Source organism: Geotrypetes seraphini, chromosome 6 (assembly GCF_902459505.1).
Source record: "Geotrypetes seraphini chromosome 6, aGeoSer1.1, whole genome shotgun sequence".
Taxonomy (NCBI): Eukaryota; Metazoa; Chordata; class Amphibia; order Gymnophiona; family Dermophiidae; genus Geotrypetes; species Geotrypetes seraphini.
Window position 1 is genome coordinate 237,732,038 of NC_047089.1, and position 26,505 is coordinate 237,758,542.

Here is a 26,505-nt window from a genome sequence, read left to right on the forward strand (position 1 = left end):
GAAGTGCTTAATCAGAAACATATTTTAAGACATTACAAATAATGGAGCTCTAAAGTCACTATTAGATTTGGAAGAAAACAGAGGCTCTGTATTCTCATATTTACTTTAATTAAGTAAAACCAAATCTATTCAGTAATTTTCTTTTAAAAATGATACATTTTGGTTTTATTGTATCATGATAATGTACCAAAACATGAAATGGAAAATCCTACTTTCTCATGGTCCAATTTTGGCCCAATACTCTTACACTTTTTATTTCAGATATCCAGTAGGAAGGCCTGACAAAAAGAAAATCCACTGTGGCAATTCCAAAACAAATTTTAAAATAAAAAGAATTCAAATGTTTTAGGCCTAGATTCACTAAATATAGGGAGTCCATCGCTGTTGGCCGATTCCTGACCGATTTTAAAACAGTGATTCACTATCTCATTTGCATGCAAACTCCTGACTCAAAGCGATTGAGTCGGGGCAGAGCCCTGACAGTAGTGACAGGAGAAGCAGCCACCTCACCTGTCACTGCTGTCAGGGCTTCTGCCGGATGATTTTTTTAAAATCGGGCAAATATTTTGCTTGTGCTATAAACCGAGCACCATGTGGCAGCTTTGCAGATCTCCTCTATAGGAGTGGAACAGAGGAAAGCTACTGAAGCTGCCATAGCTCTAACTTTATAGGCTGTGACTCAACTCTCCAGTTGCAGCCCAGCCTGAGCGTAACAAAATGAGATACATGAAGCCAACCAGTTGGATATTGGTCTCTTGGAAACAGATGCTCCAACTTATTAGGATCAAAGGAGATGAAAAGCTGGGGAGACGATTTATGTGATTTAGTCCTTTGCAAATAGTAAGCTAATGCTCGTTTGCCGTCTCTCCAGGATGAGAATGAGGCTTTGGAAAAAATACTGGGAGCACAATCAATTGATTGAGATGAAATTCGTTAACAACCTTTGGTAGGAATTTGGGATGAGTGCGAAGCACAACCTTATTGTGGTGAAATACTGTAAAATCTAATCTAATCTGCTACCAATGCTTGCAGCTCACTTACTCTTCTGGCAGAAGAGAGAGAAATGAGAAAAAGCAATGTTACTTACCGTAACAGTTGTTATCCAGGGACAGCAGGCAGCTATTCTCACTAGTGGGTGATGTCATCCGACAGAGCCCCGATACGGACATCTTGCAAGCATGTCTTGCTTGAAGAAACTCAGAAGTTTCGAGATGCCCGCACCGTGCATGCGCCAGTGCCTTCCCGCCCGATGTACCGGGCGTGTCTCCTCAGTTCAGGTAGCTAGCCTGAGAAGCCAACCCAGGGGAGGTGGGTGGGACGTGAGAATAGCTGCCTGCTGTCCCTAGATAACAACTGTTACGGTAAGTAACATTGCTTTATCCCAGGACAAGCAGGCAGGTATTCTCACTAGTGGGTGACCTCCAAGCTAACCCCAATGGGATGGTGGGAGAGTTGGCAACTTAAGAGAACAAATTTTGTAATACAGTTTGGCCAAACTGTCCATCCCGTCTGGAGAAAGTATCCAGACAATAATGAGAGGTGAAAGTATGAACTGAGGACCAAGTGGCAGCCTTACAAATCTCCTCAATCGGTGTCGATCTGAGGAAGGCTACAGAGGCTGCCATTGCTCTGACCTTGTGGGCTGTGACCTTACAGGGAAGGGATAATCCAGCCTGGGCATAGCAGGAAGAGATACAAGCCGCCATCCAGTTAGAGATGGTGCGCTTCGATACAGGTCGTCCCAACTTGTTTGGATCAAAGGAGACGAAAAGTTGAGGTGCAGTCCTGTGGGGCTTTGTGCGATCCAAGTAGAAAGCCAGAGCACGTTTACAGTCCAGAGTGTGCAAAGCAGATTCCCCAGGATGAGAATGAGGCTTTGGAAAAAACACTGGAAGCACGATGGATTGATTGATGTGAAATTCAGAGACCACTTTAGGTAAGAATTTTGGATGAGTACGGAGAACCACCTTGTCATGATGGAATACAGTGAAGGGTGGATCTGCCACTAGGGCCTGAAGCTCACTGACTCAGCGGGCTGACGTGAGGGCCACCAGGAAAACCACCTTCCAGGTGAGATACTTAAGAGGAGCCGTTTTGAGAGGTTCAAACGGAGGCTTCATAAGATGAGACAGGACAACATTGAGATCCCAAACCACAGGAGGAGGTTTGATAGGAGGATTGACATGAAAAAGTCCTTTCATAAATTTGGAAACCACAGGATGAGCAGACAAAGGTTTCCCCTGTAGAGGCTGATGGAAAGCCGCAATAGCACTCAGGTGGACTCGTATAGAGGTAGACTTGAGACCAGACTGGGACAGGTGCAGAAGATAGTCCAATACAGACGATAGAGAAGCTTTCTGAGGTTCTGTAGCATTGGAAATACACCAGGTCGAGAATCTCGTCCATTTTTGGGAATAGCATTGTCGAGTAGCAGGCTTCCTGGAAGCCTCCAAGACCTCCCTCACAGCTTGAGAGAACTGGTGAGGGGTCATGTTGAAAGGAACCAGGCTGTCAGGTGGAGAGACTGCAGGCTGGGATGAAGCAGTGAACCTTGATGTTGAGTAAGCAGTGAAGGAAACACTGGAAGAAGAATTGGCTCCCTGCTGCTGAGTTGAAGTAGAAGGGAGAACCAAGGTTGTCTGGGCCACCGAGGAGCAATCAGGATCATGGTGGCATGGTCTGATCTTAACTTGACCAGAGTCTTCTGAATGAGAGGAAAGGGAGGAAACGCATAAAGGAAGCGATTCCCCCACTCCAGTAGAAAGGCGTCTGCCTCGAGGCGGAGAGGAGTGTAGATCCTGGAGCAAAACTGAGGCAGTTTGAAGTTGTGGGGGGCTGCAAAGAGGTCTATCTGAGGTGTCCCCCACTGTGCAAATATCTGATGAAGGGGCTTGGAATGGAGAGCCCATTCGTGAGGTTGGAGAAGACGACTCAATTTGTCTGCCAAGACGTTGTCCTTCCCCTGAATGTAGACAGCTCTGAGGAAGGTGTTGTGGCGAACCGCCCAATCCCAGACTCGAAGAGCTTCCTGACAAAGAGGGGCCGAGCCCGTGCCCCCTTGTTTGTTGACATAATACATGGCGACCTGATTGTCTGTGCGAATGAGGACCACCATGTCGTGAAGCAGATGCTGAAAAGCTTGGAGAGCATTGAAGATGGCCCTGAGCTCCAGAAGATTGATTTGATGGAGTCGTTCCGTAGTGGTCCAGAACCCCTGAGTTCGTAGGCCATCCAGGTGGGCCCCCCAGGCATAGTTCGATGAATCGGTCGTGAGAACTTTCTGATGGGGAAGAGAGTGAAATAGCAAACCTCTGGAGAGATTCGAAGAGGTCATCCACCAGAGAAGAGACTGCCGTAGAGCAGGAGTGACGACAATGTGACGGGACAACGGGTCGGACACCTGAGTCCACTGAGATGCCAGGGTCCATTGAGGAATTCTGAGATGTAGTCTGGCAAAAGGCGTCACATGAACTGTAGAGGCCATGTGGCCCAAGAGGACCATCATGTGTCTCGCCGAAATGGACGGGCGAGAAGACACCGACTGGCAGAGTAGAAGGAGAGCATCCATGCGTTGAGGAGGAAGGAATGCTCGAAGTTGAATGGTATCCAGAACAGCCCCGATAAAGGGGAGAGACTGAGTGGGCTGAAGATGTGATTTGGGGAAGTTGATCTCGAAGCCCAGACTCTGCAGAAAAGAAATTGTGGTCAAGGTCGCCGAAATGACCTCTGGAGCCGACGGTGCCTTGATGAGCCAGTCGTCGAGGTATGGAAATACCTGGAGACCCATGTTCCGGAGTGCAGCGGCCACCACCACCAGACACTTTGTGAAGACTCTGGGAGACGAGGAAAGGCCGAATGGAAGCACTCGATACTGCAGATGTAGATGTCCCACCCGAAATCTGAGAAACTTGCGGGAGGCCGGATGTATCGGGATGTGAGTGTAGGCCTCCTTGAGATCCAGAGAGCATAACCAATCGTTCTGCTCGAGTAGGGGGTAGAGAGAGGCAAGGGTCAGCATGCGGAACCGCTCCTTGACCAAAAACTTGTTGAGGACCCGAAGGTCCAAAATGGGACGCAGATCGCCCGTCTTCTTCGGAACCAAGAAATACCGGGAGTAGAACCCCTGGTTTTGCTGATCTACTGGCACCGGCTCTACGGCTCGAAGCCGAAGCAGAGCCTGCGCCTCCTGTAGAAGAAGAGCGGTCTGCATCGAGTTGGAAGGATACTCTCTTGGCGGGTGGTCCGGGGGGACCCGTTGGAAATGAAGAGAGTATCCCTCTCTTACGATGGTAAGGACCCAAAGGTCCGAGGTGATCGACTCCCATTGATGATAAAAATGGTGGAGTCGACCCCCGATGGGAAAAACACGGGAAGACAGAACGTCGGTTATGCTCCCTGGAAGAGAGTCAAAAGGGCTGAGTGGCCTTGGGTGCAGCCGGCATCTGAGGCTTCTGCTGAGACTTCTGTGGAGGCTGCCTCTTCGCAGGCTGTCTCGCTAGGGGAGCCTGTCTTGGTTGATAACGCCTCTGGTAGATTTGAGGCGGTCTAGATGGACGAGACTGTTGAGGCTTAGGCTTAGGACGCAGAATGGATTGAAAAGACTTCTCGTGGTCCGAAAGCTTTTTAGTGACAGTCTCGATAGACTCATCGAACAGATCCGCTCCCGCACAAGGCACATTAGCCAATCTGTCTTGGAGGTTCGGATCCATATCAATAGTGCGAAGCCAGGCCAGGCGACGCATGGCGACTGAGCAGGCCGCAGCACGTGCCGAGAGCTCGAAGGCATCGTAGGAGGATTGCATCAGCTGCAGCCGCAACTGGGACAGGGTTGCCACCACCTCCTCAAACTGGAAACGAGCTTCAGCATCGATGAAAGGGACGAACTTGCGGAGGACCGGCAAGAAGAAATCCAAATAGGAAGAGAAGAAAAAATTGTAATTGAGCACTCGAGTCGCCATCATCGAATTTTGGTAAACTCGTCTACCAAACTTGTCCATCGTTCTCCCCTCCCTGCCCGGAGGCACAGAAGCGTAGACCTGGGAAGGGTGAGAACGCTTGAGAGAAGACTCGACCAGAAGAGACTGATGAGAAAGTTGAGCTCCCTCAAACCCCTTGTGGTGAACGATGCGGTATCGAGCATCCAGCTTACTGGGAACCGCAGGGATAGAATACGGTGTCTCAAAACAGCGCATGAAAGTCTGGTCCAGCAATTTATGCAAAGGAAGCCGAAGAGTCTCCGCCGGAGGGTGAGGCAAATGCATCGTATCCAAATACTCTTTAGAATATTTAGATCCAGTATCCAAAGTCACATCTAAGTCATCCGCCATCTGTCGGAGAAAAGATGAGAAAGACAATTGGTCCGCCAAGGCCGGCCGCCGAGACGGACTAGACGAAGTGGAAGCCTCCGGGTCTAGGGAGAGCTGAGACCGGCATGGAGAATAAGAGGTAGATGGTTCCTCATACTCTGGTCCCTCCGGTTGGGAAACATCGGACGATGAGTATCCCAAACGTTGCATCTTTTTCTGTGGGGACACTTCCGAATGACGTGAGGAGTGTCGAGATGAGTGACGAGAAAGATGCCCCTCCCGGTGCCGGGATGGGGAGCGAGAACTTCTGTGCATCGCACGATCCCCCGAAGCCTCTAAGGAATGGATGGGGCTCGAAGCGGTGGATCGCAGAGGTGGCAAGGATGCGGACTCACGCAGCGCCACCCAAGTCTGGTATGGAGTGCGGAAGAACTCTTCCTGCGATGCAGTATGCCCAGGACTCCGAATATCAGGGACCGTCCCAGCGCCCTGTTGCCGTGGAGGAGTAATGGGCTCTAAAGGTGGCATATCAGGAAGGGAAGCCCTCCTGGAGGCATCCGCCGCCCTCCGCCGATCCCCCTCGTCGAGCAGCGAGATCGAACGGCGAGGGGGAGGGGGCGGACCGCCCTCAGGGACCGGTGCTCGGACTTCACCCTGAATGTTGGCGATAAGCCGGGGTCCCATAGTTTGCATAAGCTCGACAAACTGAGCTTCCAGCAGGGATCGAAGCGAAGCCGATATGGAGGGATCCGCACCGAAAGGGGGTCCTCCTGCACGGTCTTCGCGCTCCTTCGTGGCCAAGTGCTTCTGCTTAGTAGCTTTGGGCACCTTGATGACCACGGGAGGGACAGTGGAAGGCGGTACTTGAACTGAAGAGACAGAGGCAGGCGCCGCAGCGGAACTGGAAGCCGCAGCCGGTGTAAACGATGCTGGCTTCACGATGCTGGATGCGGAAGTCGTCGATGCAGGTTTCGAGCGGACCGGCGAAACCTCAGCAGATGTAGAAGCAGACAGATCCTTGGCAGTCTCCATCTTGAACATCGACTCCCAAAGTAAGCAACGCCGCTTGAACGAGCGTGCAGTGAGCGTGGAACAAGGCCTGCACGATTTCGGAACGTGGTCCGGACCAAGACACTGGAGGCAGCGTCGATGCGGGTCCGTCAACGAAATCGCACGCTGGCACTTGCTGCACTTTTCAAAACCGGTGATTGGCCGTGACATAGGCCGGAAAATCGACGCTGCAATGTCGAAAGAGGTAGGCCGCAGCCACGAGGCCGGGCCGGCCGAACCGCCGGAAGAAATAATTTTGAACTTTTATTTTTATTATTTTTTTTTTTTTTTAAATAAAGTAAAGTAAAGTGAATTCAAAGAAATAAACCAAAACGCGGGTAAAGAAGGCAAAGAAAAACTGAAATTCAGTCAGCGCAGATTGAAGATAACTTCTCAGCTCCGCGGAAAGAAAAGAACTGAGGAGACACGCCCGGTACATCGGGCGGGAAGGCACTGGCGCATGCGCGGTGCGGGCATCTCGAAACTTCTGAGTTTCTTCAAGCAAGACATGCTTGCAAGATGTCCGTATCGGGGCTCTGTCGGATGACATCACCCACTAGTGAGAATACCTGCCTGCTTGTCCTGGGATAAACAGCTTTCCACACGAGGTATTTGAGATGAGCCGTAGACATTGGATCAAATGGAGGCTTCATCAACCTAGCAAGAACCACATGCAAATCCCATACCACTGGAGGTGGCTTGAGAGATGGTTTGAAATTGAAAAGACCTTTCGTGAATCTGGAAAGGAGAGGACAAATATAGAGCATGGACAGCTATGTATGCTAATACATGTAGTTTGGGCAATATTGAGGGGGACAAACTAACTCGAACGGGAAAATCTCCATGTAAACCGGACAAACAGTGAATGGATGGCTATGTATGTTAACGCACGTATTTTGGGCAAAAAAATTCTGGAATTGGAAACAGAAATGAGAAATGCCGACCTAGATGTGGTGGCAATAACAGAAACCTGGTTCTCGGAGTCCCATGGATGGGATATGGCTATACCACGATATAACTTGCTCCGCCAAGACAGAGAAGGCAAAACCGGAGGAGGGGTAGCACTATACATCAGAGAGGATATCAAAGTTACCAGGATAATAGACGTCAAGTATACAGGGGAATCCCTCTGGGTGAACCTTGCTAGGGGCAATGACAAATGTCTGTATCTTGGTGTTGTGTACAGACCTCCAAAACAACAAGACAACATAGACAAAGAATTAATCGAAGACATCGAGACCATCACTCTGCGTGGAGACACTGTACTGCTGGGGGACTTCAATATGCCTGATGTAGACTGGAACAAACATACAGCTATGACCAGCGACAGCAGAAGGTTACTAGCATCCATACAAGAAGCATGCCTCAAACAGATGGTATTAGAGCCCGCTAGGGAACAGGCGATTCTAGACTTGTTACTCACCAATGGAGACGGTGTCACAGAGGTTTCGGTAGGAGATGATTTAGCCTCCAGTGATCACAACATGGTATGGTTTCACCTCAGGAAGAGAGTCACAAGGACAAATACATCCCTTAAATTTAAGGAAGCTAAATTCCAGAGCATGGGAGATTTTGTCTATGAGGTGCTGCAAAACCAGGACACGACGGACGATGTGGAGGTACTGTGGTCGGCTCTGAAATCTACCCTGCAGAAAGCAACCAACCTCTACATACAAACCGTGAGTGAAAGACGGAGAAATAAGACCCCAGTGGTTCTCTGCAGAGATCTCGGAACTAGTAAAGAAGAAGAAAAGAGCATTTGTATCCTTCAAACAATCACAACAACCGGAAACTAAAGAAGCCTATCTGGTGAAATCTAGAACTGTTAAAACAGCAGTCAGGGAAGCCAAACTCTGGATGGAAGAAAATATAGCTAGGCATATTAAAAAAGGGGATAAATAATTTTTCAGATATGTTAGCGACAGAAAAAAGAACACTTATGGGATTGTACGCCTCAGGAAACCTGACGGTAACTATGTAGACTCGGATTCAGATAAAGCCGAACTACTCAATGGCTACTTCTGCTCAGTCTTTACCTGTGAGGCACCGGGATCCGGACCGAAGATGCAGACAAGGGAGTGCTCGAAGGACCCGTTCTGGGACTTTAAATTTACCTCGAGCAGCATCTACAATGAGCTATCGAGGCTAAAAGTGAACAAAGCCATGGGACCGGATAATCTACACCCCAGGGTACTTTGGCAATTGAGAGATGTCCTGGCAGAGCCATTAGTTGTGCTTTTCAATCTTTCCCTAAACAAGGGGAAAGTCTCCTTGGACTAGAAAATTCTAACGTCATTCCGCTCCACAAAAAGGGATGCAGGTCAGAGGCTGAAAATTACAGACCTGTGAGTCTTACATTAATAGTGTGTAAATTTATGGAGACGATGATTAAAAACAGATTGGATATGATTTTGGATGACGAGAAGCTGAGGGATCCCCACCAGCATAGATTTACGAAGGGAATATCTTGTCAATCCAATTTGATAAGCTTATTTGATTGGGCAACGAAACAACTAGATAGTGGAGAGTCCCTAGATATACTAACTAAACTAAACTAAACTAAACCTTAAGTTTATATACCTCATCATCTCCACGGATGTGGAGCTCGGCACGGTTTACAAGAACTTAAAATATATAGAAACATAGAAGATGATGGCAGAAAAGGGCTACAGCCCATCAAGTCTGCCCACTCTGCTTACCCACCCCCTGTCTATGCCCTAATGACCCAATTTCCTTATCTTGACCCTCGTAGGGATCCCACATGGGTATCCCATTTATTCTTAAAGTCTGGCACGCTGTCTGCCTCGATCACCTGAACTGGAAGCTTGTTCCAATGATCAACCACTCTCTCTGTGAAGAAATACTTTCTGGTGTCGCCATGAAATTTTCCGCCCCTGAGTTTGAGCGGGTGCCCTCTTGTGGCCGAGGGTCCCTTGAGAAAGAAAATATCATCTTCCACTTCGACACGTCCCGTGAGGTACTTAAATGTTTCGATCATGTCTCCCCTCTCCCTACGTTCCTCAAGAGTGTAGCGCTGCAATCTGTTCAGTCTCTCTTCGTACGAGAGACCCTTGAGCCCCGAGATCATCCTGGTGGCCGTCCGTTGAACCGATTCAATTCTGCGCACATCTTTACTGTAATGTGGCCTCCAGAATTGCACACAGTACTCCAGATGAGGTCTCACCATGGCCCTGTACAATGGCATTATGACTTCAGGCTTTCGGCTGACGAAACTTCTATTGATACAGCCCAATATCTGCCTTGCCTTAGATGAAGCCTTCTCCACTTGATTGGCAGTTTTCATGTCTGCACTGATGATTACTCCTAAATCTCGTTCTGCTGAAGTCCTAGTTAAAGTTTCTCCGTTCAAGAAGTACGTCCTGCATGGATTTCCACTTCCGAGGTGCATGACCTTACATTTCTTAGCATTGAAGCCTAGCTGCCAGGTTGAGGACCAACTTTCCAATGTAAGCAGGTCCTGCGCCATATAATTCTGTAAACTGCATTCACTTACTATATTACATAGTTTGGCGTCATCAGCGAATAGTGTTATTTTACCTTGAAGCCCTTGAGTCAGATCCCCTATGAATATGTTGAAAAGGAGTGGACCCAGGACCGAGCCCTGCGGCACTCCACTGGTCACCTCCGATGTTTTAGAGAGGGTACCATTAACCACCACCCTCTGAAGTCTTCCACTCAGCCAATCATTGACCCATGCAGTTAGTGTCTCTCCTAACCCCATCGATTCCATCTTGCTTAGCAGCCTGCGGTGTGGGATACTGTCAAAAGCTTTACTGAAGTCCAGGTACACGACGTCCAAAGACTCTCCCAAGTCCAACTTTCTTGTTACCCAGTCAAAGAAGCTGATGAGATTGTATTTAGACTTCAGTAAAGCCTTTGATAATGTCCCACACAGTAGGTTATTGAACAAAATGAATACAATGGGACTAGGAGAAACATTGACTGCATGGGTTAGAGACTGGCTCAGTGGTAGACTTCAGAGGGTGGTGGTAAATGGTACTCCCTCAGAAACGTCAGAAGTGACTAGTGGAGTGCCGCAGGGCTCGGTCTTGGGTTCGATACTATTTAATATTTTTGTACAAGACCTGCCCCAAGAACTTCGAGATAAGATTACATTATTTGTCAATGATGCTAAGCAATGCAACGTAGTGGACAACGCAATTGTGCCCGACACTATGAGGCAGGACCTACTTTTACTGGAAAAATGGTCAAATACTTGGCAACTGAGTTTTAACGCCAAAAAGTGTAAGGTTATGCACCTTGGTAACAGTAACCCCTGCAAAACATACACCCGGAATGATGAAACCTTAACAAGAACTGTCGCAGAATGGGACCTGGGTGAAATCATTAGTGAAGATACGAAGACTACTAATCAGGTGGAGAAAGCTTCAACCAAGGCTAGACAGATGCTGAGTTGCATCCGAAGAAGCTTTGTCAGCCGAAAGCCTGAAGTTATAATGCCGTTCTACAGGTCCATGGCGAGACCTCATCTGGAGTACTGTGTTCAGTATTGGAGGCCACATTATCAAAAGGATGTGAAGAGAATGGAATCGGTTCAGCGAATGGCCACTAAGATGGTCTCAGGACTCAAGGATCTCCCATATGAAGAACGCCTAAGCAGGCTGCAGTTATAGTCTCTCAAGGAACGCAGAGAGAGGAGGAGACATGATAGAGACGTTCAAATATCTTACAGGCCATGCTGAGGTGGAGGAAGATATCTTTTTCCTTACAGGTCTTACGGCAACAAGAAGGCATCCGCTCAAACTCAAGGGTGGGAGACTTCATGGCAACATCAGGAAGTACTTCTTCACCGAAAGGGTGGTTGATCGATGGAATGGTCTTCCACGTCAGGTAGTTGAAGCCAGCAACGTGCTCGACTTCAAGAAACGATGGGATAAACGTGTGGGTTCATTCCGGGGAAATGTTTAGGGGAGGGTTCTTTGAGTGGGCAGACTTGTTGGGCCGTCAGCCCTTTTCTGCCGTCATACACTATGTATTCTATGAGCAGTGAGAGGTTTTCCATCCACTGACTAATGAAAGACCGTGATCGCACTGAGATGGACTCTAATGGATGTAGACTTGAGTCCAGAGTTAGAAAGATGAAGTAGATAATCCAAAATCCAGGAAACCAAGATGGATGTTGGTTCTTTGTGATAAGGCGTATGGGGACAGACTTAAAGATCTCAATCTGTATACTTTGGAGGAAAGGTGGGAGAGGAAAGATATGATAGTCGTTTAAATACCTATATAATATAACTGTGAGTCGAGTCTCTTTCATTTGAAAGGAAACTCTGAAATGAGGAGGCATAGGATGAAGTTAAGAGATGATAGGCTCCGGAGTAATCTGAGGAAATACTTTTTTACAGAAAGGGTGGTAGATGCATGGGACAGTCTCCTGGAAGAGGTTGTGAAAACAGAGATTGTGTCTGAATTCAAGAGGGCCTGGGATAGGCACATGGGATCTCTGGGAGAGAGAAAGAGTTAATGGTTGGGCAGATGTGGATGGGCAGATTAGATGAGCCTTTTGGCCTTTATCTGCTGTCATTTTTCTATATTTCTTCATGATGGAGAAGACACCAAAAGGAAAACCTTGTCCACTTTTGATGATAACATTGTTGAGTGGATGGTTTTCTGGAAGCTTCTAAAATGAGGTGAACAGAGATATGGAGATCAGCAGAACTGAGCCCGAGATGTACCAAGCTGTCAGGTGTAGAGACTGAAGGTTGGGATGTAGAAGAGAACCTTGACTCTGCGTGAGTAGAGATGGAAAAATTTGTAGAGAGATTCTTTCCTTGGTACTGAGTTGAAGTAGAAGGGAAAACCAAGTTTGTCTGGGCCACCGAGGAGCTATCAGAATCATGGCGGCAGATTCCTGCTTGAGCTTGACAAGGGTCCTGAGAACAAGAGGAAAAGGTGGAAACGTATAAAGGAACTTGTTTGTCCAATCTAAGAGAAAAGCGTCTGCTTCTAGGCGATGAGGTGAGTACAGCCAGGAGGAAAAGTGGAATAGCTTGTGATTGTGAGGAGATGCAAATAGATCTACTTGAGGGCATCCCCCATTGAGAAAAAATGGAATGGAGCGTGAATGAATTCAGAGTCCATTCGTGTGGTTGAAGAATGCGACAGCTTGTCCATCAGCGAATTCTGCTCCCCTTGTATGTAAACAGCTTTGAGAAAGATGTTGCGAGGAATTACCCAATTCCAATCTTTTGAGCCTCCTAACAGAGAGACCCTGAACCTCCATGCTTGTTTGCATAGTACATTGCTATTTGATTGTCCATCCGGACAAGGAGAACTTGATCTTGTATAAGATGGTGAAAAGCTTTGAGAGCACTGAAAATGGCTCTGAGTTCTAATAGATTTATATGATAGCGTCTGTCTCTGAAGGTCCATAGACAGAGTGCGGAGACCATCTAGATGCATCCCCCGTCCCCACCAAGCATAAGTTGACGAGTCTGTGGTGAGAACTTTCTGGTTGGGAGGCATTTGGAAGAGCAAACGTCTGGAAAGATTGGATCCACCACTGAAGTGACTGTTGAAGAGATAAGGTCACTGTAATGTGTTGGGATAGAGGGTCAAGCGATTGTGACCACTGAGATGCTAGAGACCATTGAGGGATTTGTAGGTGCAGTCTCACAAATGGAGTGACGTGGACTGTGGAAGCCATGTGCCCCAGGAGAACCATCATGCGTCTTGCTGAAAGGGACTGAATCTAGGCAATCTGATGACAAGAGTTGAAGGAGGGCGTCTTGACGCTGTTGAGGAATGCCCTGAGTTGATTCATGTCAAGGACAGCTCCAATGAATTGGAGTTGCTGAGACGGTTGAAGTTGAAATTTGGGGGAAGTTTGATTTTGAATCCCAAACTCTGAAGAAAAGACACCGTCTGTTGTGCTGCTAAGAGTACACCCTGAGGAGACAGATCCTTTATGAGCCAGTCGTCCAGATAGGGAAAAACTTGAAAGCCCCGAGACCTCAAGGCCGCTGCCACTACTACCAGGCACTTGGTAAAGACTCTGGGAGAGGATGCTAGGCCAAAAGGTAGAACTTTGTATTGGTAGTGGTGCTGCGCCACTCGAAACCTGAGGTACTTCCTAGAAGCCAGATGAATTGGGATATAAGTGAAGGCCTCTTTCAGGTCCAGAGAGCATAGCCAATTGTTGTGATTCAGTAGGGGATACAACGTTGCTAGGGATAACATTTCTCTTTGACTAGAAATTTGTTGAGAGCTATCAGATCCAATATAGGTCAAAGACCTCCGTCTTCTTGGTTACCAGAAAATATTGAGAATAGAACCCAGTATTTTCTTGTTGCGGGGGAACCTTCTCGATGGCATTGAGAAGTAGATTCTGGATCTCCTGAAGAAGGGAGGGCTGAAGGAGATTAGAAACAGACTCTCTTGGAGGATGTTCTTGAAGTAGGGTATGAAAATGAAGAGAGTACCCTTCTGGAACAATGTTGAGAACACAGAGGTCAGATATAATCAACTCCCAATGATGAAAATTAATTTGTAGACGTCCTCCGATGGGTTGAGGGAGAGGCAGAGACAATAGGATTGAAACTATGCTCTCGAGTAACTGGTCAAAAAGACTGAGTGGATTTAGTGGGAGGCTTCTGTGACCTCTGTTGTTTTTGTTTCTTCTGCTGAGGTCATGAAGTAGAAGAGGGTTTAGAATAATAACGCCGCTGATAAGATAAGGAAGGCTTGAACGGACGTGATATAAATGGCTTGGGTTTAGGCTTTACAAATGAGTCGCAAGACTTCTTATGAGCAATGAGCTTCTGAGTAGCATTTTCGATAGTATCTCCAAAAAGTTTATTACCAAGACAGGGAATATTAGCCAGCCGATCTTGAAGATTGACATCCATATTCACCAACCTGAGTCAAGCCAACCTCCTCTTGGCCACAGACATAGAGGAGGCACGAGATGAGAGTTCAAAAGAATCATAAGCAGATTGAACTAAATGTTGGCGTAATTGAAAGAGGGTGGAGACTAATTGCTGGAACCTCTGAGTACGATGGGAAGGAAGGTATTTTTGATGCATAGGCAATTGTTTCAACAAATGCTTTAAATAGCAGGTGAAATGGAAGGTGTAATTATTGATTCTAGTGTTCAGCATAGAATTTTGATAGAGATGTCTTAACAAATTTATCCATGGTACGACCTTCTCTCCCAGGTGGAACTGAGGAATAAATTTTGGAGGAGTTAGATATTTTAAGTGTAGATTCCATGGGAAAGTTGTGGTTTACCATATCCTGGAATGGTCATAATTTTATACATGAGAGTCCAGCTTTCTTGGGGCTACTGGTACGGACAAGGGAGACTCCCAATTTTTATAAAGGTAAACTAGCTACAGATGTAGAACAGGAAGAAGAACCAACAAATGAAGGTGAGGAAAATTCATTACCAGGCCAGAGCAATACCAAAAGTATCCCTATAAGTGACACAGCTCCAGTAACAGTACTGCAGGGACATTGAAAGAATAGTGGAGAAAGTAGGCCCTATGCCTTTTAACATAAATGAATGGTGCAAATGGGCTACTGACATACTGATTCACTGGGGTCTAGGGAAATACAAAAGGAACAATGCAGATTTTGATAAGCTTATGCACCTAGCCCTGGGTCCACATTATTATAAATTTGGATCTCTTGTTCATCCATATCAATTTGTAAAGATGGGCATCGAACAACTATTTCGCTGCACCTCTTTGCAAGTACTTAGAACTTTTTCACCCCTGCCAACCGATACACTAGAGCAGTTTGCATATAGGGTGTGGGTAATACACGCTATACTTAAAGAGAATGAACACTGGCCCATTTCTTCTGATTATGGTCAGAGAGAACATAAAGAATTTATATTAGAATTATTATCCCCCGAGATTACTAAACACCTTCTGTTGTTCTCGGAGGACCCTAAAACTACCCCTTTTGACACTTTACTGCTCAGGATTGGGTCTGTGTGGAAGACCCAGCCAGCTCAAATTATTTCAGTCTCAGAAGCTAGAAGGTGGCGTGCTGAGGGAGCACCCCAATACAAGAAAACACCATACACAGGAAATAGAGGGCATGGCAGAGGTAGTTACAGAAACTCCTCCACTTACATTCCTTTCCATGAACTCAAAGACCAAAAGGAAAGATTAGAAAAAGAGGAAATCAAATGGGAACAGGATCGGCACACAATGCAGATAGAATTGGACAGAGTAAAAAGTGATTTAACAGCTAGGAACAACAGTGCTAGTGCATAGGGATGTCCTGACTTTCTGTGTCTAAATACCAAGGTCACTCAAACCTTCACAGCCCTGCCGGACTCCTTTCACTTACCTGTGGACTCACTTTTGGAGACGCAGGATAAGGGAAAGAAGTCAGACTCAGAATTCAGCTTGAGGTATGAGGCACCTTTGATTTTGGACACTTGCGGCTGCCCCAATGTTAATACTACCATAGAGGGTCAGGATAAATTAACTTTAATTGATACAGGGGTTGGAATCAATTTTACAGATAGAGCGCCTCCTACTGGAGATCAGAAAAATATAGAAATTTGTGAGATTTAGGGTCTAAATGACAAAGCTTCAAAGTACAGGCAAAGAAATAGTTGAGGTGGCTGGTCTTGCATTAGGTACAAGAATTATAAATGCTTCTAAACCTTTGGTTCATGAGGTTATTCCTGTGCAGTTAGCCACACAGTGTAGCATGCTAGTGCAGCAGCATGATCATAGTGTAACTCACTAAGAGGCTGCAGATGTTTCTGTTTGGGCACAGGAGAAGTTAGATTGTGGGAAAAGGTACACTGAAATTTTGTTTGAGGGCAAAGATCCTGAACCACAAACACAGCATCCAGTACTTCCTCCAGCAACAGAACTGGTGCCTAAGATGGAGGAGAGGGGTCTGAGTGGACCTATCTCTTTAGCATGTGGTTCTCCAGCTTGGTCATTTGCTAAACCAGAGGGCTCCGTTAGACTCACTATACACTCTCGGGCCCTAAATAAGCCTGTAGCACCAGTGGCAGCCTCTTACTCTGACATTACTGTGAAATTTAACCCTAAATGTGCATTTTTCTCTGTCCTAGACATGAATAATGATTTTTGGAATTTGCCCCTTGCCTCTGAATGCCAGGACACGACAGTGCAGACAAAAGAAGACACATCTAGCCTGCACCTGACTTCTGCACCACAGTGCCCACTCCTCCGAGTGCAGTGGGACCCAGGTGGCAGACATGTGGTCAAGGTCGGCCGGAATGGAACAGGGATGAAGTTTGCTCTAAGTGACCTTGAGGATGCTGCCAATTTAAAATGTTTTTTCTTTTTCTTAGCAGCAGTTCGGATATATACATAGCCATCCCAGACCAGTTTTGGCACAAAGATATTTCTAGTGTTTTCCAAGGATCCTCTTTATCACTGCAGAGACAAAGACGCTCCAAAGAAGATATTAGCTTTATGCCTTTTCTGAATATGAGATGGTTATGATATGCATTATTTGTACTACTCAGGTGTTCATCTTTGCTGTGTTTTTCTATAACAATGTTTTTATTTGCAGAGTTAAATTCAGCCCTGAACACTTGACAGATGGAAGAATAGCCTCACGCCTCAAACTTTGTGTTTTATGTTTTGTCTGTGCCATGTGGTCTGTGTTTTGTCTATTTGTTTTAGTTTAGGGGGTACCCCAGGATACATAACATTGGCCATTTCTAGAGCTCTTTTCCCCATTTTTTTTTTAACTAGCCCAATTGGGCAAGGTTCTTTTTACCTATTGTTTCATATCCTAAATGTAGCTTAGTTAGGGGTTATATTTTTAAGTAAAGGTTTCACTTTATACCGTGTTTATTCTATGCTCTTCACTAGATTCAGTACACATTTCTGACATAATTTTTTTTTTATATATACATTCAGTACAGAATTATGGTCTCTCTGAAGTGCCATAATAGTTATATGCAGCACACAAAAACATATATTTTTGGAATGTCTGATTAAGAACCTTAAGTACCTGAATATTGTCTCTCTTTTGCCTTAACTATACCAAGTAAATGCATTAATATTGTTACATGTTGCCACATTCAGTACAGGCAACCTGGTCTCTCTCTCTCTCTCTCTCTCTATACATTCAGGCAACATGATTTCTCTCTCATTTTCTCTCTCTTATTTGGATCACACTGGAGTACAGCTGCTGAATGATATCTGGACTCTTTTCAAGCCGGTTTATCCCTCCCTGTATGCACAGACATCATTTCATCTCAAGGGTGAACACCACTAGTTTCCAGTGACTGACAGATCCTGTGCAAAAATCATTTCATCCCAAGTGTGCATCTCACCAGTTTAAAGAGACTGGTGGTTCAAAGGACTAATTCAGCTTCCTGCACCCTGACTGCAAAGACTTCTCTATCTTCTCACACATGCTGTACACAATGATAGCCACCTTCCTAAGAACGCTTTGCTGTACAGTTCAACCTATTTACTGAATAATACCTGGTGTAGTCATTCACCTCTGTCCTCCATCACCATTAATGGGACAACCTACTCCACACCTCTGGTTACTAATGATTCTATGGACATTCCAGACTATTTCATATGCTGTGCATCCACTACCTCTTGGTGTGGGGAACGAGACATTTATCACTTTTGAAAATGGACACATTGCATAAACTGTAGAAAATTTGCTACGAGACACTCATGTCTCAGTTTGGGAACTTTTCTTTGGGTATTCACCCACTGCAAACCACGTATTTAATGTTTTAATTCATCCTATCATTATCTTAATTATTGTACAAATTTTGTTATGTATTGTTATGATTTTCCTTTGCTGTAAAGTGAAACACATGTATATTTCTTTACAATGTATATCACACAAAGTTCCTTCTAACTTTTAAGGCAGTTATACATGTATTTCCAGTATCTTCTCTGACACTTGCTAATTTGGCTTTTGGTTTTAATTTGGCATGGCCTATTGCATTACCAGGGTCAGACATAATATTATCTCATATCGCATACTCTCTCATGACTGAGAAAGTTTCCTGCATCCCTTATGCACCGTTCATTCGCTCAACGACGGGTAAGATATAAGCATACTGGGATCCCCACCCAGATGACAGCCTATACAACCTAAGACAGAGGTTTGAACTCATAATGGGAACTGTTAGGGGTAAGTAACCTTGAAAGAGACCTGGGAGTGATGGTAGACACAACTTTGAAAGCGTCGGCACAGTGCGCCACAGCCTCAAGAAAAGCAAACAAAATGTTGGGTATCATTAAGAAGGGTATCACGACCAGAACGAAGGAAGTCATCCTGCCACTGTATCGTACAATGGTGCGCCTGCATCTGGAATACTGTGTCCAGTACTGGTCGCCGTATCTCAAGAAGGACATGGCGGTACTTGAGGGAGTCCAGAGAAGAGCAACTAAACTGATAAAGGGTATGGAAAATCTCTCATATACTGACAGACTGAAAAAGCTGGGGCTGTTCTCCCTGGAAAAGCGGAGACTTAGAAGAGACATGATAGAAATCTTCAAGATCCTGAAGGGTATAGAAAAGGTAGACAGGGACAGATTTTTCAGATTATGGTGAACCACAAGTACAAGGGGGCACTCAGAGAAATTAAAAGGGGACAAGTTTAGAACAAATGCCAGAAAGTTCTTTTTCACCCAGAGGGTGGTGGATACATGGAACGTGCTTCCGGAGGCTGTGATAGGCCGGAGCACGTTACAAGGCTTCAAAGAAGGTTTGGATAGGTTCCTAGAGGATAAAGGATTTGAGGGGTACAGATAGGAGTAGAGGTAGATCATAGGGATAGTCTGGGACCATTGCTCAGGAAATGAGCCTGATGGGCCGCCGCGGGAGCGGACCGCTGGGCGAGATGGACCTCTGGTCTGCCTCAGCGGAGGCAACTTCTTATGTTCTGTGTCTCAGTCAACTTCTAATTCCATGTTCCCACGAGCCAGGCCAGTACCACAAAAGCGATGCAGATTTTTTAAAAGGATTCTAGAGGTGATCTGAGAAATTATAGACCGGTGAGAGTCTGACTTCTATGCCAGGCAAAATAATAGACTATTATAAAGAACAAAATGACAGAACATATACAAACACATGGATAAATGAGAGAAAGCCAACATGGATTTAGACAAGAATCAGGCTATATCTGGATAAAAAGCTAGAAAAACGTATTCCACACATACTCTAAAGCAAGGGTGTCCAACCTGCGGCCCCATGAAGTATTTTGTGTGGCCCCGGTCGAGGGTGTTGCAGTGTTTTCCTCTGCTGCCCCTGGGTGTTTACCGTCTTGCCGGCTCCCTCCTCTGTCTTGCTGCAGCATATGAGCATTTGTGCAGCCCCAGAAACACTTTTTTCGGCCAATGCAGCCCAGGGAAGCCAAAAGGTTGGACACCCCTGCTCTAAAGCATGAAATGCCAGCTACCTTTACCATGAGAGATCCAATCGCTAGATCCTTTTCAAGTCAGCTTGCAGAAAAGTCTGAACTACTGAAATCGGGGTCCTCATGGGCTCCACATTATCTTTAGCACACCGAACCTGAAACATTTTCCAAGTCTTAGCATAGGCCTCGGCCATCGCAGGCTTCTCTCCAAGGAGAGTAGTGATAACCACCTCCGAATACCCTTTTTGTGTTGAATATGCAGGCTCAAGAGCCATGCTGCAAGCCCAAAGCATTCCGGATTCTCTATAGGCACTAGACCCTATGACAGTAAATCCACATGAACTGGCAAATGAGACCCTTGTCCCTTTGCAGGTGTCCCAGATCCACATACAAAGGCCAACTTGGCCAATCCAGGGTTACCGGGAACTAAGATTACCAATCCTAGGTGGAGTGCTATTCTGTGTATAGCCTGGCCTTTCATGGACCATGGGGAGGGAACAGGTACACAAGCTCTTTTTCTGGCCACATTTACACAACCTATGTCCCTATAAGCAATTGTTGTGGATCTTTTTTCACAGTTATACTAAGACATCCAGCCTGGTGCTTCTGGACTCAAATGTTCGGCTGAAGAAACAATCTGCTTTCTTGTTCATCACTGAAGCCATCAGATCCACCAGCGTGTGGCTGCCATAAAGGTCATCTCTGACGCAACCGGAAGTTGCAGCAAATATGACCTTAACAGCAGCCATATGCAACTACAACGCTCCGGCTGCTGTAAGAATGTAGTTTAGACATCGCCGGCCACAGGTAAAGGGCAGGGAGGTTTGTTGGACCGGGCATGTTGTCCTGGGGGGGGGTGAAAGCGCCACGAAGGTAAGGGGCAGGGAGGAGGAAATGTGGGGTGGAGAGGAAAAGACGCTGAAGGGAAATGGGTAAAACAGAGTAAGGAGAAGGACGGGGGGAGGATGCTGAAATGACATGGGGAAGACAGAGGGGGGAGAAGGACGCTGAAAGGACATGGGGAAGACAGATGGGGGGAGAGGGACGCTGAAAGGACATGGGGAAGACAGATGGGGGGAGAGGGACGCTGAAAGGACATGGGGAAGACAGATGGGGGGAGAGGGACGCTGAAAGGACATGGGGAAGACAGATGGGGGGAGAAGGACGCTGAAAGGACATGGGGAAGACAGATGGGGGGGGAGAAGGATGCTGAAAGGACATGGGGAAGACAGATGGGGAGGGAGAAGGATGCTGAAAGGACATAGGGAAGACAGATGGGGGGGAGAAGGATGCTGAAAGGACATGGGGAAGACAAATGGGGGGGAGAAGGATGCTGAAAGGACATGGGGAAGACAGATGGGGGGAGAAGGATGCTGAAAGGACATGGGGAAGACAGATGGGGGGAGAAGGATGCTGAAAGGACATGGGGAAGACAGATGGGGGGAGAAGGATGCTGAAAGGACATGGGGAAGACAGATGGGGGGGAGAAGGATGCTGAAAGCACATGGGGAAGACAGAGGGGGGAGGAGGACGCTGAAAGGACATGGGGAACACAGAGTGGTAAAAGACGCTGAAGGGAAATGGGGAAGAGAGAGTGGGGAGAAGATGCTGGCAGGGAAGAAGATAGAGATGCCAGACTATCGGGGGAGTGGAGGGAAGAAGATGAGTGCCAGACCAATTTGGAAGGGGGGAGAAAGGGAGAGGCACAGTAACAGAGCAAATGGAAGACGCAGAGAGAAGACAGACAGTGGATGGAAGGAATTGAATGAGAAGATGAGCAAAGCAGAAATCAGACAACAAAGGTAGAAAAAAAAATTCTATTTCTTTTTTTCTTCAGGATAAAGTAGTATATTAATTGTGTTGATAAAAATTTATAAACAAAGCCCTGCCAGCTGAACATCTTTCTCCAGTTCAACAGCCAGAACTTTGATTTATAAGGAAGGAATAAGCTAATATTGCAGTACTGAGGCTTGTATGGACGGTGACGGGGCGGTGAAGGGAATGGCGGTGACGGGGCTGTGAAGGGAATGGCGGTGAAGGGAATGGCGGTGACGGGGACGGTGCAGTGATGGGAATAGATTTTTTTCCCGTGTCATTCTCTAATTGAAAGGCTTTACGGGACAACAACCACTCCAAGGATTTTCGACGATCTGCTTATGGTTATCTTCTTTCCCAAGGCAAAGGCAAACTCTTGGTGTGGCGAAATGTTTTGGTTGTCAAACCATAGTACTTCTGTCTTCTGTCTGTTTCGTTTGAGGAAGCGCTGGTGGGACCATGTGCGCAGGCCCTCTATTAGTTTGGAGATGTACTGAATCATATCTGAGGTTTCTTTTACTACACATAGGAGATAGATGTCATCTGCGTAGGTGTGGATATGAGGACTGAGATTTATCCTAAGTTCAAATAAAAAAGCCAAAAACAGAAAACTATTACTGTTGGGGGATTCCATCATCAGAGGCATTAACCTTGGAACACAGGGCGAGGAGACCAAAATAGTGAAATGTCTTCCAGGATCCTCAGCTACCAGGAGTTCCAGGCAAATACTGACTATAATTAAGGAAGAAACTAAGGATTTTAACACTGATGTTGTTATCCATCTGGGAACAAATGACCTGGCCAACAACTCCACACTTGCAGCACAGAAAGCTTTTCGGGAGCTTGGTGAGGGCGTGAAACCTTTTGTAAAGACTTTAGCTTTTTCTGAAATACTGCCTGTATATGGAAAGGGAGAGCAAAGAGTGAAAAACACAGAGGACTTTAATAGATGGCTCAGAGCCTGGTGTCATCAAGAAGGCTTCAGGTACATAGGAGGATGGGGAAATACATGGAAGGACAAGAAGCTATATTGCACTGATGGGCTACATATTACTACAGCAGGAAAAAGAAACCTTGCAGAGAAATTTAGACAATATTTTTCTAGGCATTTAAACTAGAAGGTGGGGGGGGGGTGTATGTACGAAGGACAATTATAGAGACCACCCCCAGCAAAAGAAAAGATGTGATAGTAGTAAAGGCTGCAACATAAGCAATATCAGCAACTCATTTCTTAGTATTGCAACGGAAAGTGAAACGACACAAAAATCCATACGAAAAAGGAGATTATCGCTGAAAAATAGCTGGAAAGCGATGACCACAAATGCTCGCAGTCTAAGCAACAAAGTTCATGATCTGCAAGCCCTGATATTAGAGGCAGATCTAGATATTGTTGCTATCACAGAGACATGGTTCAGTGAATCACATGGATGGGATGCAAACATACCGGGATATAATCTTTTTAGGAAGGACAGAGATGGTCATAAAGGTGGAGGAGTAGCTCTCTATGTAAAGATCAATATCCAAGCGACCGAAATGCAAGGGACCTGGGGAGAGGAAGAAGCGATATGGATTGCTCTGAAAAGAGAAGATGGAACTTCTATCTAAGTGGGTGTAGTCTACAGACCTCCGACTCAATCGCAGCAAATTGATAAGGATCTGATTGTGGATATCCAAAAGTTTGGAAGGAAAGAGGAGGTTCTGCTGTTGGGAGATTTCAACCTGCCGGATGCGGACTGGAATGTTCCATCTGCGGAATCGGAAAGAAGTAGGGAGATTGTGGATGCCTTTCAAGAGGCTCTGCTCAGACAAATGGTGATGGAACCCACAAGGGAAAAAGCGATATTGGATCTGGTCCTCACAAATGGAGAGAGTATCTCTAATGTTCGAGTGGGTGCTCACCTGGGTAGTAGCGATCATCAAACGGTTTGGTTTGATATAACGGCTAAAGTGGAGAGCGGCCGCACGATACTTAAAGTCCTAGATTTCAAACATACGGACTTTAATGCAATGGGAAAGTACCTGAAGAAAGAGCTGTTAGGATGGGAGGACATAAGAGAAGTGGAAAGACAGTGGTCTAAGCTGAAAGGAGCGATAAAAATGGCTACGGACCTTTATGTGAAGAAAATCAATAAAAACAAGAGAAAAAGGAAGCCGATATGGTTCTCCAACCTAGTGGCTGAGAAAATAAAGGCGAAAGAGTTGGCGTTCGTGAAATATAAAAAAACCCAAGAAGAGGAGAGCAGAAAGGACTACAGGGTGAAACTGAAAGAAGCCAAGAGAGAGATACGTTTGGCGAAGGCACAGGCGGAAGAACAAATGGCTAAAAATGTAAAAAAGGGAGATAAAAATTTTTTCAGATATATTAGTGAAAGGAGGAAGATAAAAAATGAAATTACTAGGCTAAAAGATGATGGGAACAAATATGTGGAGAGTGATGAGGAGAAAGCAAATGTGCTAAACAAATACTTCTGTTCTGTGTTCACAGAAGAAAATCCTGGAGAAGGACCGAGATTGTCTGGCAAAATTACACGAGAAAATGGAGTAGATTCTGCGCCGTTCACGGAGGAGGGTGTTTATGAGCAACTTGAAAAACTGAAGGTGGACAAAGCGATGGGACCAGACGGGATCCATCCCAGGATACTAAGGGAGCTCAGAGAGGTTCTGGCGAGTCCTATTAAAGACTTGTTCAACAAATCTCTGGAGACAGGAGTGATTCCTGGGGATTGGAGGAGACCGGATGTGGTCCCTATTCATAAAAGTGGTCACAGGGATGAAGCAGGAAACTACACTTCAGTTGTTGGAAAAATAATGGAAGTGTTGCTGAAAGAAAGGATAGTGTACTTCCTTGAATCTAATGGGTTACAGGATCCGAAGCAACATGGCTTTACAAAAGGTAAATCGTGCCAAACGAACCTGATTGAATTTTTTGATTGGGTGACCAGAGAGCTGGATCGAGGACATATGCTAGATGTAATTTACTTGGATTTCAGCAAACCTTTGATACAGTTCCTCATAGGAGGCTGTTGAACAAACTTGAAGGGCTGAAGTTAGGACCCAAAGTGGTGAACTGGGTCAGAAACTGGCTGTCGGACAGACGCCAGAGGGTGGTGGTTAATGGAAGTCGCTCGAAGGAAGGAAAGGTGACTAGTGGAGTCCCTCAGAGTTCGGTGCTGGGGCCAATCCTGTTCAATATGTATATGAGTGACATTGCTGAAGGGTTAGAAGGAAAAGTGTGCCTTTTTGCAGATGATACCAAGATTTGTAACAGAGTAGACACCGAAGAGGGAGTGGAAAATATGAAAAAGGATCTGCAAAAGTTAGAGGAATGGCCTAATGCTTGGCAACTAAAATTCAATGCAAAGAAATGCAGAGTAATGCATTTGGGGATTAATAATAGGAAGGAACCGTATATGCTGGGAGGAGAGAAGCTGATATGCACAGACGGGGAGAGGGACCTTGGGGTGATAGTGTCCGAAGATCTAAAGGCGAAAAACAGTGTGACAAGGCAGTGGCTGCTGCCAGAAGGATGCTGGGCTGTATAAAGAGAGGCGTAGTCAGTAGAAGGAAGAAGGTGTTGATGCCCCTGTACAGGTCATTGGTGAGGCCCCACTTGGAGTATTGTGTTCAGTTTTGGAGACCGTATCTGGCGAAAGATGTAAGAAGACTTGAGGCAGTCCAGAGGAGGGCGACGAAAATGATAGGAGGCTTGCGCCAGAAGACGTATGAGGAGAGACTGGAAGCCCTGAATATGTATACCCTAGAGGAAAGGAGAGACAGGGGAGATATGATTCAGACATTCAAATACTTGAAGGGTATTAACGTAGAACAAAATCTTTTCCAGAGAAAGGAAAATGGTAAAACCAGAGGACATAATTTGAGGTTGAGGGGTGGTAGATTCAGGGGCAATGTTAGGAAATTCTACTTTACGGAGAGGGTGGTGGATGCCTGGAATGCGCTCCCGAGAGAGGTGGTGGAGAGTAAAACTGTGACTGAGTTCAAAGAAGCGTGGGATGAACACAGAAAATTTAGAATCAGAAAATAATATTAAATATTGAACTAGGCCAGTTACTGGGCAGACTTGCACGGTCTGTGTCTGTGTATGGCCGTTTGGTGGAAGATGGGCAGGGGAGGGCTTCAATGGATGGGAGGGTGTAGATGGGCTGAAGTAAGTCTTAACAGAGATTTTGGCAGTTGGAACCCAAGCACAGTACCGGGTAAAGCTTTGGATTCTTGCCCAGAAATAGCTAAGAAGAAAAATTAAAAAAAATAAAATAAAATAAAAATAAAAATTTTTTTTAAATTGAATCAGGTTGGGCAGACTGGATGGACCATTCGGGTCTTTATCTGCCGTCATCTACTATGTTACTATGTTACTATCCTACCAAGGGCACTCATGTATATGTTGAATAGTGGTGGTGAGAGGGGAGAGCCTTGTGGGACTCCACATGTCGCTTTCCATGGTTGTTATTTCCTTTGGTCTTTTCTTACTTGTAAGTTCTCTTGGTCATAAATTTGCTGAACCATCTTTTCATTTGCCCATCTACCCCTAGCTCGTCCAGGCGTAGGAGCAGTAAAGAATGGTCCACAGTATCAAAGGCAGCGGACATGTCAAATTACAGTAGGACTGTTTGCTGGCCCTTGCTCAGATAGTACTTTGCCTTTGATGTGAGTTTGAGATGGAGCGATTCAGTGCTAAGCTAGGCTCTAAAGCCGTGCTCGGAGTCATGGAAGACGTCTATCTTATCAAGGAAGTCTGATAGTTGTATATGGACACAGAATTCCAACAGCTTAGCTTAGCACAAATAAAAAGGCCAAAAACAGAAAACTATTACTGTTGGGGGATTCCATCATCAGAGGCATTAACCTTGGAACAAAAGGCGAGGAGACCAAAATAGTGAAATGTCTTCCAGGATCCTCAGCTACCAGGAGTTCCAGGCAAATACAGACTATAAT

The 26,505-nt window shown here is 45.9% G+C and overlaps 1 protein-coding gene across 4 annotated transcripts in view; it reads right to left on the minus strand.

Moving 5' to 3' along the window:
• KDM6A (lysine demethylase 6A) overlaps nucleotides 1-26,505 on the minus strand; it is a 547,501-nt gene that overhangs the window by 303,790 nt on the left and 217,206 nt on the right. The window lies entirely within an intron of this gene.